Source organism: Salvelinus sp. IW2-2015, unplaced genomic scaffold (genome assembly GCF_002910315.2).
Source record: "Salvelinus sp. IW2-2015 unplaced genomic scaffold, ASM291031v2 Un_scaffold4796, whole genome shotgun sequence".
Lineage (NCBI taxonomy): Eukaryota > Metazoa > Chordata > Actinopteri > Salmoniformes > Salmonidae > Salvelinus > Salvelinus sp. IW2-2015.
Genome location: NW_019946065.1, coordinates 10,258 through 23,849, shown reverse-complemented (window position 1 = coordinate 23,849; position 13,592 = coordinate 10,258). Strand labels below are relative to the sequence as shown.

At 41.7% G+C, this 13,592-nt stretch overlaps 1 long non-coding RNA gene across 1 annotated transcript; it reads right to left on the bottom strand.

The window, feature by feature from the left end:
- Positions 1-1,657: 1,657 nt before the first annotated feature.
- LOC139026444 (uncharacterized) lies at positions 1,658-2,218 on the bottom strand. Its single transcript, XR_011478227.1, has 2 exons — positions 1,872-2,218; positions 1,658-1,802 (listed from the first exon to the last, which is right to left on the bottom strand). It is a non-coding gene; the product is annotated as an uncharacterized lncRNA (long non-coding RNA).
- Between the last annotated feature and the right edge of the window lie 11,374 nt (positions 2,219-13,592).

Here is a 13,592-nt window from a genome sequence, read left to right as displayed (position 1 = left end):
TTTAATACACTCAATTCTGCAATGTGGATCCCCTAGGAATATACAGTCCATCTGAAATAGTCAACGTACTTTCATGCGCTAGGCAAATTGTCCCATATGAACTGTGTCCCTGACACTTCCTTTTAAAACATTCAATCTTGGTATTAGTATGCCGACTAAATACCCAATGCACCACAATTACACGGCAAACTTATTTTTCTTATTAGACACAACCTTCGCCGTTATATCCACGTTTACCTCACACCTCACATACCAATAGATTCGCCGACCTATCCTCACACAAATTAGTAGATCTGTTCTACTCCGTGCATTGCATTCACTATCATATGGTAATTTAACCTCATTAGTCCTCGACTATTCTCATATTTCCCACACTCATGTCTTCACATCCACTCAGTACATTTTATTTACACATTGCAGATATATGAATGATCAATTAAAATTGCATTTACCACTCTCGTTATGAAATTGTTTATATACTAGATAGAGCGTTAAATTTGGTAACTTACATCAGACTTGTATCTCACAAATAAATTTGGATAATGCCAATATGCAGAACTTTAGTATTTTATATAATAGGTATCTGCTTACCTTTTTAGTAGACCGGTCTTTCTTTGTGAGACACGTCGTCCGACGACAGTCAATGTTAATTGGCTGGTACGCCAATGTCCAGCGTTCCTTTTACCAGACCACCGTCGGGGATCACCATGAAAGAGATTTGCGTCAGTTCAAATCTGGTATCAGGACAAAATGTGATTGAGTCACCGAATGTATTTTAATTAAACTCAAGCGATAAATGGTAAATGCAATTTTCGTATATACGGGTTCACTGTATCACCACGCAGGGTAAAGCAGGGAACTGTGGAATGTACTCAAATAGCAGTTCTTATACTATGACAGCTTTAGTTCCAACTCGTCCAGTTGGCCTATCATAGTAGAGGCTGAGCGCGGTTTAGACTTGCTCCGCCTCTGGTGGCACCCGGACTTGTCCAAGTGCCTTAGTGCTTTCCTTTGTCCACATCTGGTTGCTGGGTAGATTAGCTCCGTCTTGTGTCTCCCCCTTGATTCTTCACTCAAACAATTCCTAATATGGTACTRGTCAGTGCCCTAACCGCCYTGGTTGGCCTAGAGAGATGCACCCCTCCCCTCTCCAGATTGACCACAGCTTTTATGGCCTGTGTTGGTCAGTCATTACACACCTACACACACACACATCTGTATTGTTTGTGTGTGTGTGTAACAAAACAATATTCATCTTCAAACAATATGCTAGCAGGCTATAGTGTATAAACATAAATCCTAACAAACCCACTTCTCCTGTCATTTACAACACGGTGTAAATTGATCTGATCCTCACAGGACAGTCATGACACCACCATAAGACTTCGTACACAAGGCGGTTGGGGTTTACAGTGTTTTCTTGGTCCTAACTTAGTCCCTCTCTCTACACTGGCAGTTGTGAGAACCCGGAGGATCCGTACCGTGTAGTCTTCCACCCGGTGGTAGCTGACGCCAGGGTCCACTTCCCCCCTCACGTCAAACGCTTTGAGGTCTATATGTTTTCCTTCGCCGAGAATGCGGTTGAGCCGAGTGGCCAGGTAACAAATTTCACCCAACAATCTTTATTGGTTAATTTTGTGTGAGTGGCAATCATCCCTTTTAAAAACAAATCTGACACCATCAAATCTTTGATTCCTAGGTCTTTGTCCATTGTGATGTGGTCATTTGTGATGCCAGTAGTCCCTCTGGCGGCCCCTGTAGTGGACAATGTGTGAATCAGGACAACTCGAAAAGAGTTAGGTCTTGTTTTATGCTTTTCAGACCCTGTCAGACCATAACTGAACTAATAGGTTCTCTCTCAACAGGTCAACGACATGTCAAAGACCTCTTTGAGGAGCGTCATTTATATGTTTCTTCTGGATACATTCTTTGGGTGTAATGTCTTATTCTAACATGTCAAATAAAGTGTTCTATATAACAATTAAGTTTGTTTTTCTTGCGTAGCAACAATCCTAACCGTTGGAGCTACCTTAATTGTATCTGATTTGCGCATATACTTTAGTGGATGTAGTAGGCTTGTCATCTGACGTGTGTCAGTCAACCCTTTTGTAAGCATGGGACTCTGAACCATCCCCCGGAGATGAGTGTTGCGCACCAATTTCCCGTCTAGGATGAACAATGGGTGTCAAAACAAAAGCTTTCCAATGTCCAGTAGGAAGAACTGACTCAATATTATAGCAGATGGTGTTTTGCCAAAGTGAGGCCAGCAGGGCTGTAGTTGGATGCAGGCCCCAGGGAGCGCAGCAGTGTTGGTAATTTTCAACAAATTACAACTTTCCTTGATACCTCTCACTAGCTTGGTTTCCATCCAAATATGGACATTTCTTTAATGATATGCATGTCAATATCAAATGGGAAGCGCTTGACTTCATCACTACTTGTTTTTTGTAAGAAGTGTTGACAAGCTGAATGTATTTAAAACTAATAGCGCACAGCTCGGACACCCATGCATACCCCACAAGACATGCCACCAGAGGTCTCTTCACAATCGCCAAGTCCGGACTACGGAAGGTACAGAGCCATGAATACGTTGCAATCTATTCCGCATCAGGATCAGATTTAACCTTTCTAGCCCAGGGGTTCCGCTAGCGGAACACCCACAACATTCCGCTGAAAAGGCAGCGTGCAAAATTCAAAAATATTTTTTTGAAATATGTAACTTTCACACATTAACAAGTCCAATACAGCAAATGAAAAACATCTTGTTAATCTACACATCGTGTCTGATTTTTAAAATGTTTTACAGCAAACACAACATATATTTGTTAGATCACCACCAAATCCAAGAAACGCACAGCCATTTTTCCCAGCCAAAGATGGTCACAAAAGCAGAAATAGAGATCAAATTAATCACTAACCTTTGATAATCTTAATCAGATGACACTCATAGGACATCATGTTACACAATACATTTATGTTTTGTTCGATTAATGTGCGTATTTTTATCCACAAATCTCGGTTTACATTGGCGCCATGTTCAGAAATGCCTCCAAAATATCCGGAGTAATTACAGAGCCACGTCAAATAACAGATACTCATCAACTTTGATGAAAGATACATGTTTTACATATAATTAAAGATACACTTGTTCTTAATGCAACCGCTGTGTCAGATAAAAAATAAAAATAAAAATAAAAAACTTTACGGAAAAAGCATACCATGCAATAATCTGAGACTGCGCTCAGAAATACATTTCTCCGCCATGGAGTCAACAGCAATACGAAATTACATCATAAATATTCCCTTACCTTTTGATTTTTCATCAGAATGCAGTGCCAGGAATCCTAGTTCCACAATAAATCGTTTTGTTCGATAATGTCCAATTTGCTACTTTTGCTAGCACGTTTAGTACACATGTCCAAACGCTGGCGCCGGTCCAGGGGGAACTCGGACGAAAACTTAATTAAGTTATATTCCAGGTCAAATTAAGTAGAGAATCAATCTTCAGGATGTTATCATATATATCCAATAACGTTCCAACCGGAGCATTCGTTTTTGTCTACGGAGTAATGGAACACATGGCCATATCATGACTAGCGCACGTGACCAGGAACTAGCATTCTGCCAGACCACTGACTCAAATAGCTGCCATCCGGCCCCACATCACACTAGAGGCTTCATTCCACGTTCTACAGACTGTTGACATCTAGTGGAAGGCGTAGGAAGTGCGAACAGATCCATATCTTACTGGGATGTGAATAGACGATGAGTTTAACATCAACCAGCCCCAGAATTTCCACTTCCTGTTTGGAAGTTTGCCTGCCATATGAGTTCTGTTATACTCACAGACATAATTCAAACAGTTTAAGAAACTTCAGTGTTTTCTATCCAATAGTAATAATAATATGCATATATTAGCATATGGGACAGWGTAGGAGGCAGTTCACTATGGGCACGCGATTCATCCAAAGTGAAAATGCTGCCCCCTATCCCTAAAAAGTTAAAGAAACACCTTACGGAACAGCGGGGACTGAAGTGGTTCCTCCTTTAAAAGTTGCGAGCTTGCACGGCGGGATGACTTCATTGCTCCAGACCACCACAAGGGGGAGTTGGCGCACTGTGGAGGATGAATCAGAATTAGTTGGGTAATTAGTTGGTCATTTATGAACGTCTTGGCCATGTTCTGTTATAATCTCCACCCGGCACAGCCAGAAGAGGACTGGCCACCCCTCATAGCCTGGTTCCTCTCTAGGTTCCTTTTGGCCTTTCTAGGGAGTTTTTCCTAGCCACCGTGCTTCTACACCTGCATTTCTTGCTGTTTGGGGTTTTAGGCTGGGTTTCTGTACAGCACTTTGAGATATCAGCTGATGTACGAAGGGCTATATAAATAAATGTGATTTGAACATAGATAAATAAGATGTTTTATTTACATAAAATGCTTATGTGAGATAGTTGTCATTAGAATGTGTCCCTTTGGACTATACTGTTGGCAGTTGCACTTTTCCCTTCTCAGCTAGGGCTCAGTCACTTGGGGCCCAGAGAGGGGAGGGGTCAGAATGGAACATTGTCTTCATATGTGAAGCAAGCAATGCATGTGTAAAAGCACGGTGGCTAGGAAAAACTCCCTAGGAAGAAACCTAGAGAGGAACCAGGCTATGAGGGGTGGCCAGTCCTCTTCTGGCTGTGCCGGGTGGAGATTATAACAGAACATGGGCAAAATGTTCATAAATGACCAGCATGGTCAAATAATAATAATCACAGTAGTTGTCGAGGGTGCAGCAAGTCAGCACCTCAGGAGTAAATGTCAGTTGGCCTTTCATAGCCCATCATTAAGAATATCTCTACCGCTCCTGCAGTCTCTAGAGAGTTGAAAACAGCAGGTCTGGGACAGGTAGCACGTCCGGTGAACAGGTCAGGGTTCCATAGCCGCAGGCAGAACAGTTGAAACTGGAGCAGCAGCACGGCCAGGTGGACTGTCATCATGCCAGGTAGTCCTGAGGCATGGTCCTAGGGCTCAGGTCCTCCGAGAAAGAGAGCATACTTAAATTCACACAGGACACCGGATAAGACAGGAGAAGTACTTCAGATATAACAAACTGACCCTAGCCCCACGACACAAATTACTGCAGCATAAATACTGGAGACTGAGACAGGAGGGGTCAGGAGACACTGTGGCCCCATCCAGGATATCCCCCAGACGATGGCCCTAAAGCTAGAAAGGATATAACCCCACCCCCCCACTTGCCCTAACGAGCACACAGCCCCACACCCACACTAAGAGGCGATACGTTCAACCACAAGGCCTAGCCATCCGCAGATGTCAAGGCACGATAACCCACAAAGGATTTCCGCCACCACAACCCGCTCTAGGGGCCATGGGACGACCGCATACCCATCGACAGCGCACACGACATGCACGTCATAACTCACAACACCACATACAAGTCACGCCCCACCTACTGCCTTATGGCACGAGCATGAACAGAGCTCCACCAGAACCCAGTGACTCAGCCCCTGAATTAGTTAGAGCAGAGAATCCCATGGAGAGAGCGGGAACCGCCAGCAGAACAGCAAGTGCGTTCGTTGCTCCAGAGCCTTTCCAGTTCACCTTTCACACTCCGGCCAACTAACACTCAATCAGATGACCCACTGAAAGAGATGAGTCTTCAGTAAAGACTTAAAGTTAACCGAAAGTCTGCGTCTCTCACAGGTAGCAGACCATTCCATAAAAATGGAGCTCTATAGGAGAAAGCCCTGCCTCCAGCTGTTTGCTTAGAAATTCTAGGGACAATTAGGAGGCCTGCGTCTTGTGACCGTAGGAAGGTATGTACAGCAGGACCAAATCGCAAAGATAGGTAGGAGCAAGCCCATGTAATGCTTTGTAGGTTAGCAGTAAAACCTTGAAATCAGCCCTTGCCTTAACAGGAAGCCAGTGTAGGGAGCCTAGCACTGGAGTAATATGATCAAATTTCTTGGTTCTAGTCAGGATTCTAGCAGCCGTATTGAGCACTAACTGAAGTTTATTTAGTGCTTAATCCGGAAAGTAGAGCATTGCAGTAGTCTAACCTAGAAGTAACAAAAGCATGGATTAATTTTTCTGCATCATTTTTGGACAGACAGTTTCTGATTTTTGCAATGTTACGTAGATGGAAAAAAGCTGTCCTTGAAACAGTCTTGATATGTTCGTCAAAAGAGAGATCAGGGTCCAGAGTAACGCCGAGGTCCTTCACAGTTTTATTTGAGATGACTTTACAACCATCAAGATTAATTGTCAGATTCAACAGAAGCTCTTTGTTTCTTGGGACCTAGAACAAGCATCTCTGTTTTGTCCGAGTTTAAAAGTAGAACGTTTGCAGCCATCCACTTCCTTATGTCTGAAACACAGGCTTCTAGCGAGGGCAATTTTGGGGCTTCACCATGTTTCATTGAAATGTACAGCTGTGTGTCATCCGCAGAGCAGTGAAAGTTAACATTATGTTTTCGAATGACATCCCCAAGAGGTAAAATATATAGTGAAAACAATAGTGGTCCYAAAACGGAACCGTGAGGAACACCGAAATGTACAGTTGATTTGTCAGAGGACAAACCATTCACAGAGACAAACTGATATCTTTTCGACAAATAAGATCTAAACCAGGCCAGAACTTGTCCGTGTAGACCAATTTGGGTTTCCAATATCTCCAAAAGAATGTGGTGATCGATGGTATCAAAGGCAGCACTAAGGTCTAGGAGCACGAGGACAGATGCAGAGCCTCAGTCTGACGTCATTAAAAGGTCATTTACCACCTTCACAAGTGCAGTCACAGTGCTATGATGGGGTCTAAAACCAGACTGAAGCATTTCGTATACATTGTTTGTCTTCAGAAAGGCAGTGAGTTGCTGCGCAACAGCTTTTTCGAACATTTTTGAGAGGAATGCAAGATTGGATATAGGCTGATAGTTTTTTACATTTTCTGGGTCAAGGTTTGGCTTTTTCAAGAGAGGCTTTATTTCTGCCACTTTTAGTGAGTTTGGTACGCATCCGGTGGATAGAGAGCCGTTTATTATGTTCAACATAGGAGGGCCGAGCAAAGGAAGCAGCTCTTTCAGTAGTTTAGTTGGAATAGGGTCCAGTATGCCATGATTATTTTCATCATTATGTCAAGAGATATAGTACTAAAACACTTAAGTGTCTCTTGATCCTAGGTCCTGGCAGAGTTGTGCAGACTCGGGACAGCTGAGCTTTGGAGGAATACGCAGATTTAAAGACGCGAGCCACCCTTGCCTTGTGGCGCTCAACGAAGATGGCTGACGTCTTAACGAGTCAAGCAAATGTACAATGAGAGGAATGTGTTAATGTAGAGACAAACGCATTGACTGCACAATTGTGTAAGCTTGCCTTGCAATGCAGCTGAAGTAACATAGCTAGCTAACTATTTACTTGCTTATTGTGTCGGGTTAAAAATAACTATGTAGCCGATCTGGGTATGGACCCAAAAACGTAAAGTTCTGAACTAATATTCATACCAATCTATGAACCTCAAGTCTGAATGGCATTAATGAAGCATAAGGTAGAATATAACTTTAATGTGCCAAGGATGCAAGTCCTATATACACATGTACTGTAGTTACCACCACATTGTAGCCTGTACATTGAATATATTCACCGATCATGTACTCTTCCTTGGCAAATAAAGGTGCGGTTCAGGTATGACTGTATTTTTCAGTCATATCAAACGCCATTATTTAAATGATGCGGTGTCTGCATGTATTACAAGTATACACTTCAACAGTGTTTACTGCTCCTGGGATATCAATGATTACACATTGTAACTATACAATAGACTAAACATGATTGATCTGTAATTCATAGAGAGAAAAACCTATGMACATTTAACTCCATTAATCTGAGGACGGACACAGGATAGTAGTATTTCAACCAGTGGAGAATGTGAAACGCTTTATTGAAAGAAGTGCATTTTAATTGTAAAATTATAAATACAAGTTCAATCTTGGGCGGGCAGGTGGACTAGTAACCGGAAGGTTGCAAGATCGAATCCCCGAGCCGACAAGGTAAAAATTGTCCTTTGCCCCTGCAAGGCAGAATTCCTAGGCCGCATTCTTATTCTGAATTGCCTAAGTTAAAAAAAAAAAAAAAAAAAAAAAGGAGGCACATCTGTACGTCAATTGCCAGTATGGTGTGCTTAGAAGACGAGGTGGGAGAGGTAAGACAGCGGCAGATAGCATATATTCATGAATGACGTGCTACCTAATATCTCCTCAGTTCATTCACAATGCGCTGTCGGGACTGGTTATCCTCTCACATCAAGCTTACTCTGAGACAGAGACGCTTGATTATACTACCTCTACTTAAGTCCCCGTCCGGGATCCGGGTATCCCTATCAGAAAACGGCTGAAGTAGACATAGCCTAGCTAGGCCACAGGGCTTTCTATATATATTTCATGCAATCACAAGTCCAATACAGCAAATTGAAAGTATAACATCTTGTGAATCCAGCCAACATTTCCGATCTTAAAATGTTTTACAGCGAAAACCAACAATATATATTTTGTGGCTCACCACAATAGCCAAACACACAACGCCTTTTTTCACCGCAAACATAGCTTTCACAAAACCGCAAAAAATAGAGATAAAATATTCACTAACCTTTGACAACTTCATCAGTGACAGTTTATAACATCATGTTACAATACCATTTATGTTTTGTTCGAAAATGTGCATATTTATAGGTATAATCGTAGTTTTACATTGCAGCCATCTTCACAAATAGCACCAAAACAGCCAGGAATATTACAGAGAGCACGTGAAATACTAAATACTCATCATTAAAAACATTTATGAAAAATAATGTGTACAGCAAATGAAACCATTTACCTACCTCATCCCCATACTGTTTTCATTTATTTACTTTTCTGCTCTTTTGCACCACCAGTATCTCTATTTGCACATGATCATCTGATGATTTATCACCCCAGTGTTATCTGCTAATATTGTAATTATTTGCTCCTATGGCCTATTTATTGCCTACCTCCTCATGCTTTGCACACATTGTATATAGATTCTCTTTTTTTTTCTTTCTTTGTCCTACTATGTTATTGACTTGTTTTTGTTACTCCATGTGTAACTCTGTGTTTGTCTGTTCACATGCTATGCTTTATCTGGCAGGTCGCAGTTGCAAATGAGATTTTTCCTGGTTTTACATTGTGAATACGCGCCCATGCACCAAATTGTCCGGAGAAATTTTGGACAGTCACGTAATCTAACCAAAAACTCATAAACTTTGCTAAAAAAATACATGTTGTACAGCAAATGAAAGATACACTGGTTCTTATGCAACGCCTGTGTTAGATTTTAAAAATAACTTTAGTACAAAGTACAGCATGCAATAATCTGAGAAGCGGCCCAGCCATTCCCGCCATGTTGGAGCCAACATATTCCACAAAAATACGAAATAACATCATAAATATTCTCTTACCTTTGATGATCTTCCATCAGAATGTAGTGCAAGGAGTCCTAGTTCCACAATAAATCGTTGTTTTGTTTTAGAATGTCCATTTCTTCTGTCGAATTAGCAACTTTGGCTAGCATTGTGGAGCGCACATGTCCATCAACTCTTGGCGCATGGAACGAAAAATTCCAAAAGTCACAATAAACGTTGAATAAACTGGTCAAACTCAGTTGAAAATCCATCTTTATGTTTTTCTCATATGTATCCAATAACGTCCAAGACGGAGCATTTCGTTGTGTCTATCTAAGGCATTGCAGAAAACAATACAGTGCTCTCTGGTGCGCAGGAAAAAACTGCCAAAATGGTGGACCTGTCACTCCAAAAGCTCTCATTCGGTCTCACATCAAGCTAGACACCCCATTCAACATTCTACTGCCTGTTGACATCTAGTGGAAGGCGTATGAAGTGCATACAGATCCATAAATAAAAGGCAATTGAATAGGCAAGGCCTTACACAGAGACCCATTTTCAGAATATTCACTTCCTGTTTGGAAGTTTGCTGCCAAATGAGTTCTGTTTTACTCACAGATATAATTCAAACAGTTTTAGAAATTTCAGAGTGTTTGCTATCCAAATCTACTAATACTATGCATATTCTAGCTTTTATGGCTTTGTAGCAGGCAGTTTACTCTGGGCATGTTTTTCATCCGGACGTGAAAATACTGCCCCCTACCCCAAAGAAGTTAACAGAATTTGACTGGCAGAGCGGGTGTTGTATGTGGAAGATGAAGGCTGCAGTAGATATCTCAGATAGGGGGGAGGGAGGCCTAAGAGGGTTTTATAAATGAGCATCCACCAGTGGGTCTTGTGACGTGTATACAGAGATGACCAGTTTACAGGGGAGTATAGAGTGCAGTGATGTGTCCTATAAGGAGCATTGGTGGCACATTTGATGGCCACATGGTAAAGAACATCTAGCCGCTCAAGAGCACCCTTACCTGCCGATCTATAAATGATGTCTCCGTAATCGAGCATGGGTAGGATGGTCATCTGAATCAGGGTTAGTTTGGCAGCTGAGGTGAAAGAGGAGCGATTACAATAGAGGAAACCAAGTCTAGATTTAACTTTAGCCTGCAGCTTTGATATGTGCTGAGAGAAGGACCATGTACCGTCTAGCCATACTCCCAAGTACTTGTAAGAGGTGACTACCTCAAGCTCTAAACCCTCAGAGGTAGTAATCACACCTGTGGGGACAGGGGCATTCTTCTTACCAAACCACGTGACCTTTGTTTTGGAGGTGTTCAGAACAAGGTTAAAGGTAGAGAAAGCTTGTTGGACACTGAGAAAGCTTTGTTGTAGAGTGTTTAACTTTTTAGGGATAGGGGGCAGCATTTTCACTTTGGATGAATAGCATGCCCAGAGTGAACTGCCTCCTACTCTGTCCCAGATGCTAATATATGCATATTATTATTACTATTGGATATAAAACACTCTGAAGTTTGTAAAACTGTTTGAATGATGTCTGTGAGTATAACAGAAGGCGAAAACCTGAGAAAAATCCAACCAGGAAGTGGTTGGTCGTTTGGTCTGAGGTTGGTCGATTTTCAACTCATCGCCTATTGAATTCCCAGTGGGATATGGATCTGTTTGCACTTCCTACGGCTTCCACTAGATGTCAACAATCTGTAGAACCTTGAATGAAGCTTCTACTGTGATGTGGAGCTGAATAAGAGGGAATGAGTCAGTGGTCTGCAGAGAGCCAGATCCTGGTCATGCGCATTCCACATGATATCGACTTGCGTTTCCATTACTTCTATAGACACAAAGGAATTCTCCGGTTGGAACGTTATTGAATATTTATGATAACAACATCCTAAAATTGATTCTATACTTAGTTTGACAAGTTTATTCGAACCTGTATATAACCTTTTGAAAGTTTTCGTCTGACGTTCGCCTGGACCTGCCATGAGCGTTTGGATATGTGTACTAAACGTGCTAACAAAGTAGCTACATTGCATAAATAATGGACATTATCAAACAAAACAACAATTTATTGTGGAACTAGGATTCCTGGAGTGCATTCTTGTTGAAGATCATCAAAGGTAAGGGAATATTTATAATGTAATTTCGTATTTCTGTTGACTCCAACATGGCGGGAGAATTTTTGTTTCTATCTGAGCGCCGTCTCAGATTATTGCATGGTTTGCTTTTTTCCGTAAAGTTTTTTGAAATCTGACACAGTTGGTTTTTGGAGGCATTTTCTGAACATGGCGCCATGTAAACTGATAGTTTTGGATATAAATATGCACATTATCGAACAAAAACATACATGTATTGTGTAACATGATTCGTGTCTTTGACTATTGCCAGATTAATTGCTATTGACATGCATTCTATAAAATTTAATTTCCCCGTAATTTAATATTACCTGATGAACTAATCATGTAAATGTTAATAACTAGAGAGGACACCACGAAATAATATTTTATAGAGCTGTTATCTTTCGAATAACTCTTAATATTTAGTAAGATTTTACATCCATAACAGTCACATTAATCGTCATTTTATTCAGTCTCATCTGAAAGTTGTAAAATCCTTGATTATCTGCAAGAATCCTGGCTAACAAGTTGAATCAGCATACAAAAATTGCGGTTTAATATTTATTTACTAAATACCTAACTAATCACACAGAATCACACATATACAATTAAATCATAACTTGATCACAAAATTACGTCATACAGAAAAAAACGTCCCTTAGCGGGCGGAATAGATATGACAGCTTGTTACACAAGCGGGAAGGGGCTGAGTCTTAGTGAAAAGAGCGGGAGACTGGAACATAGGCGGCAGCTGTGCTATCGTAAATACAGTATCTTATGCATTTCTAAATTACTGCCCATTTGAAAAGGAAAATGCAATAAATATTTACTCTGAGCTGCGCTCAGTAGGTTGGTTGTAGATGGAAGACCGTATCGCCAACCCAGAGTCCTCTGTCCTTTGGAGAATGTCTCTGGTAGTCACGGGATACGTTGAGTAACGTTGTGTGTAGTAGACGGGATTACTCGGACTGTCCTTCTAACCTGCCGTTTAGCTGTTGCTAACTCAACGGCTAGGAGATATCACTTCTGTAGTGAATACGAGTTCAAAGTTCATACCATTCACAATCAAAGTCCAGCTGATGTTGGCTTAGTTCTGTAGTTATTATCTGAACCATTCTGACACCGGATCGTCATCCTTGTGTCCCCGGAACAGAAAGTTATATTCTGTCAATGGCTTTTATAGTGGAGGGAGAGGGGTGTGTCTGAAAAGTTACAAACCCATGCCTCTTCACAGGGGCGGGCCACTGTGAGCAGAGGAAAAAACTTATGAAAGCCCAGATCTCTTATTTGGAAGCTAAATTACATTTCACCTCTTCACAACAATGTCATATTTCAAACATTTGAATTAAACAACAATTCCATGTTGAATCCGATACCTCTGACGTTTATAAGACTTTTCACAGTAGAGTTTATGTCATTCTATCATTGATGAGAATGCCGGTCAGAGGGCAACCGAACTGACATAATATACCTTAAGTACCACCGCATATGTTCGTGGGTCGGATTACCAGGAAATATAGTTCATTTCCCCCCACTTTCTTGATGCCCCAGAATCTCTATGCTTAACCAAGGATTTCTTATGATCAATCGTAGGGAGAGGAAAAAAGGGGGATAAGAGTATTTATGACTCATAAACCGTACCCCCACTGCCAACGTCATGACCAGTTCCCCTCATGTTGGGTTCAATCTTGCGAATTAACCTGCATGCTTTGCCAAACCAACATTAAAAATGACGTGAGTTGTCCTGGTTGTGGGACCATCGTTGTGTGTCCCCATTTGCTGTGGTCGACCCCCTGCGGTTAGGGATTTCTGCGAATGCAAGAAGTCATGCTCCTCGCTGGACAGCAGATGTCCAAGTTGTGTGATCGCTGTTGGCAGTCCCCCTCTTGCGTGTGTCGACCGGGTAGGGTGCTGGCAAATGAGAAGTTCTGCCTCCATGGCTGGACAGCAGATGTCCAGTTGGTGATCTGCTGTTGCAGTCCCCCTCTGTGTGGTCGACCCGGCAGTAGGGGTGGTCTGCAATGAGAAGTCTGCTCCATGGCTG